The sequence below is a fragment of the Coffea eugenioides genome, chromosome 4, assembly GCF_003713205.1.
Source record: "Coffea eugenioides isolate CCC68of chromosome 4, Ceug_1.0, whole genome shotgun sequence".
Taxonomy (NCBI): domain Eukaryota; kingdom Viridiplantae; phylum Streptophyta; class Magnoliopsida; order Gentianales; family Rubiaceae; genus Coffea; species Coffea eugenioides.
In genome coordinates this window covers 40,702,021-40,706,818 of record NC_040038.1, presented here as the reverse complement: position 1 = coordinate 40,706,818, position 4,798 = coordinate 40,702,021, and the positions used below count along the sequence as shown (strand labels likewise).

At 37.6% G+C, this 4,798-nt stretch overlaps 1 non-coding gene across 1 annotated transcript; it reads left to right on the top strand.

Annotated features, from left to right (window-relative positions):
* The first annotated feature begins 4,496 nt into the window (after positions 1-4,496).
* On the top strand, positions 4,497-4,570 carry TRNAN-GUU. Its single transcript has one exon. It is a non-coding gene; the product is annotated as a tRNA-Asn (tRNA).
* The last annotated feature ends 228 nt before the right edge of the window (positions 4,571-4,798 follow it).

Sequence of the window (4,798 nt, the reverse complement as noted above, 5' to 3'; positions counted from 1 at the left end):
GAGTAGAAATGCACACGCATTTGTATTCCATACAAGAAAAGTCTGATAGGCCAAAACAGGAGGCAAAAGAAATGAGTTCTCAATAGGCCACTAACAGAAAGTAAATATAAATAGATGACATAGAAGGAGGCAGGGAAAAAGCTGGGGAATAAGAAAATGAGGGGCATGCAAATTATAATTATACCTTGAAAAAGTAGCGATGGAACACAAGTTGATGTAACACAAGAATCTGAAGCAACATATTCTGATTGATTAATCAGCAAATCATTCCTATTATCATTTAAAGAGGCCGAACTCGGCAGGGAACTATCCACATCATCAACCAAAAGAACACCAGTCTGAGTATAACCTAATGGGGTCCTAGAAAAAATACTCTCGGCTATTTTGGCTAGGCCTCTGAAACCGAATTGCTTCAACAGAAGAAGGCACAGCGGTGTCTCTCTTTTTTGCAGCGTTGCGTTCTCGCTGGCGACGAAGGAGGCCAGCTTTCTGACTATGTGGCATTTCCGCATACCTCTTATGCCTCTTAGCATTTTTATCCATCCTTGGATAATGTGCATTGGAAAGGTATCAAAATAGAAAGCACAAAGAAATTTCTTTGTAAGAAAATACGCAGAAGACAGTAAAAAGACGAACAGAAGGGAGCGCAAGAATACATAGTGCAAGTTAAGAGTATAAAAAGGAAGAAAACATAGCATGTAATCCAACGGCATAACTCAAGCAATAAAAAGGGGGAAGGAAATGGAGAAGCAAGCGATAACAATAACAACAAGAATAGAAAAAAACACACTAGCTTGATATGAAAGTAAGCAGAAGAGAAAATACCTGAAGTAATAAACATAGGATAACAAAAGAACAAGCTAGAGGAGGCAGCTGGAACGGGTTTGCATAAGTAAAACGAATCGAAAGTAAAAAAGATGTCGAAAAGAAACCTTATGATAGAATGAGAAGTAGCTGTACAAAGGCACAAGTAACAATAAATAAATTATGGGAAAGGAAAGAAAGAAAGAGTGTAAGAGCAGCATATAAAAGGCAACTGGAGAAAAAAAGAGAAACAAAAGGGAAATACAGCCTGGTTTAGCAAAAATTCAAAGGGGAGGGGGGGTGCCTGTGCAGAGAAAAGCGGAGGTGAACTATTTCTAACCAAGAGGATTTAATTGGTTGGAGCTGTAATGGACGACAGCCGGTGGGAAAAGAAAATGCAAACCAGAAGCCGGCGAGCAGAGCGAGCAGAGGGCGGCGCAGAGGAGGAAAAGGGGGAAACGTGCAAATGAGATAAAAATAGATCACTAAAAGAGCAGGGGAGGTCACTTGGCGCAGCGCAAATTGCCGATTGTGGGGAGAAGCAACGAGGAGAAACAACATGGTTCATGATGACAGCTACCTAATCATCCTGAAGGCAAGAGGAGAAAGCAAGTGGAGAAGACATGTAAGGATTTGAAAGACACAGTAATTTTTGAGCGGAAGTAGCTGTAGGGTGTGGAGAAAGAGGGGAAAAGAAGCGTGGAGAAAGCAAAACAGTAGCAAAAAGAAAGGGAAGAAAAGACGGAGGTTGAAGAGGTGAGAGGAAAAATGAGGTGTGGGGAAGATAAATTTTGGAGTGGGAAGAACATCAATTTGTGGCAGAGGAAGGAAGGAAAAAAAGGTAGAGAGGAGCTGATAGAGAGAAGCATCAATTTGTGACAGGATGGAGCCGGTAGAGAGGAGCCTGATGAGCAGGCAGAGAGGGTGCTAACAACCTCAACCAAACGGCTACAAAAAATCGCAGTATAGAAACAGTATCAAGGAAAGACGGGGTTTCCAAGTGGAAAGACCTATAAGAGCGGAAAGTAAATAGTAATGTGCGAGCGGGAGCAGCTTCAGGATGTGAAGGAAGCTAAAACTGAGAGAGGTCGCTTACGACCTCAACCAACCGCCTGCAAAAAAACACAGCAAAGCTAAACAGTGCCAAGGAAAGAGACAGAAGCAAGACCGTGGCTGAAGGAAGGATCAGGTGCAACGAGCACACTTGGCAACCAATCAATTCGCGCCACGTCACTATCAAGCCTATCCCATTTGCCAAGCGGAGGACGACCACGTCCGACGTGGATCCCGGGCATTCATCCTTAGTCTATATGGTTAATGAATACCCTTTGAAGGATATAATGAAGCTAGTATTATTTGTGAGGGCAATAATATCCATACACCCCTAATTGATGTGTCTATGCCCCTTTACTACCTTTTATCTGCACTATATTAGTTCAAATCATCATTTTAACTGGTTGATCATCAAAACAAAACAAAGGATTGATGGACAAAGATCTTAATTTGTGGCATGCATTTTTTCTTAGTATTGGGATGGCAAACCATATTTTCTAATTGACAATGTTGTGTTGTTTGAGGAGTAGAATAACTCAGTACTCTTGTGGTTCTTTAGGCGTTGGGATGGTTGTATGGGATGACAATGGTTCATTTGTAGCTGGTCTTGCCAAACATACTTTGGGAATCTGGAGAGTAGACTAGGAAATGATTTCCTGCCCCCTCATTCGAGAAAAAAAATTAAAATAATAAAAACAAGTGTTTATTGTGTATTAATTTTGGCTAAATTATTACATGTCGGAATCCGGAGATTAGACTAGGAATTGATTCTCCATATAATGGGATGAAAATTTACCAAAGTATGATGAATGTCACGAGGGAAATTATTTTGGACTGAAATGGAATCATTTAATTCATGACCATCAATTCTCCTAATTTTTCTGTTAACAAACGCCAGAGTAGTTCAGACTTGAGAACTACAACAAGTGGGTTCAATTTTCAATAGGTATATGCTTGTATTTCAACTTTTAGAAATTGAGAGACCTTAATCTCATGTGACCTCCGTGACAGATCTTCCCCAATGTTTCACCGGAACCTCAATTTGAAGTGTAAATCAAACTCTGCTTGAACTACGAGAAAATGATTCATTGCCAACATGCAACGGTGCTCACCCATCACCACCAATCACAAAAGATTGCCTCTTTGATTTTTAAGATTTGAGAAAGGCCTTCAAATACATGAGTTATAGTTTACAAGAGTCGCGCTAGATCTATAACAAAAAAAAATTGTCAATTAGGTAGGCTAAATCCTCAAAATATTGTTAATTTCTAAAAAATCAACCAAATGCGAGTCATCAAACTATGCCTGTCGCACCATGGCATGACGGCTGACAAGATTTTTCGTGCTTGTCTGTCTTGTCGTGTACGCATTTTTTTTTGTTTTTCTTGAGAAAAATTGTGTATAGAAATTTATAAAATAAGAATTAGGGTCGGTAAAATCATTTTACCAAGTGTAGAAGTATTTAGGGTTTACACATTATAAATATTTGTACGATTTACAAATTAGTAAAGTGACGGTTTGTTAATATTAACTTTGTTCATATAGTCTTCTATCACTTAGTTGTATCAAATTAGGGTTTATGGTTTAGGGTTTACAATTTACAAATTACGGTTTAGGGTTTACAAAATCAACTATAATTGTATAGAAGTAGAAAAATTACTACTTGAATTGCACTTTTTTATATTTAGAAATTTATATAAAATGCAATTGTGTTAAAAAAATTAATAGTATCTTCGTACAAATAAAGAATGTTTGTATAAAACGCACAGAGAGTAAATGTGCTCTTATAGGTCATTATTTGATATACGATACTCATATTTAACGATTAAAAAAATTAAATTGATCATAGAGTTACTTATGCCTTTTTATCTATTAAATTAATGTACCCTTCTCTGGTATTGTAAGGTTTCATAAAATACCGTACTTTGCAATCTTGAAAATATTTAATGTTGTTCAATCATAAAGCGACTGGATTAAACACAAAAATCAATGTCAAAATGGATGAAGTTTAAAACATTGTTGAAAAAAGAACAATATCAACGCCTCGTTTGTTGTTTGCCTTTATCTTTGTCCTTAACCTATTCACGATGGGTTGTGGCGGGATAACAATAGCTTTGCCCTTAACATGTTAAAATGATTTTACCGATCCTAATTCTTATTTCACAAATTTCAATACACAATTTTTCTTAATTAAAAAAAAGGGAAAATCTTGTCAATCATCGCGCCACCATGGCACAACGGCTTGACAGGTTCTTAAAAAAAAATTTGTGGGCCCATCGTATTAAGTTTTTTTAAAAAAAAAAAAATCTAGAGCCCATCTCGCCAACGGGTATAGTTTGGTGCTATGCTTTTGCAGACCCGCATTTGGTTGGTTTTTTTAGCAATTGCCAATATTTTGAGGATTTAGCCCTACGAATTAAAGAACTTGGTTCAAGGTTTCATAGTCGTGGATTTGGTCTTGTCGGTAGTGATATTGTACTATGTTCAATTATTCCGCTCACCAAAAATCCGCTATCCACTTACATCAAAACAACCAAATTAAGCTTCTTATAACCCCAAATAACTCCATCCTCGAAAGAGGACTGGCCAACAACCACAGGTCAGATTCATATAAGTTGTAATTACCAAGTACTGCCACTGCTGGAGTAGCTCAGTTGGTTAGAGCGTGTGGCTGTTAACCACAAGGTCGAAGGTTCAAGCCCTTCCTCTAGCGAAAGCTTTACTGTAGGATTAATTGATAATGCTTTCTATTGAACAAGTGATAATCCTAATTTTTAGTCAAAGCTGATGAAAACTTTCTATCGATACTTCATTCCTATTTCTCCAGTTGCATTTGATAATCCTTTTTGGCAAACCTACATAATTGTAGTTGAAAATTTTGATACTTACATTTGAGCACAGCTAGTGCTCGAGTTGCTATCGATGCTTCATTAGTAACTCT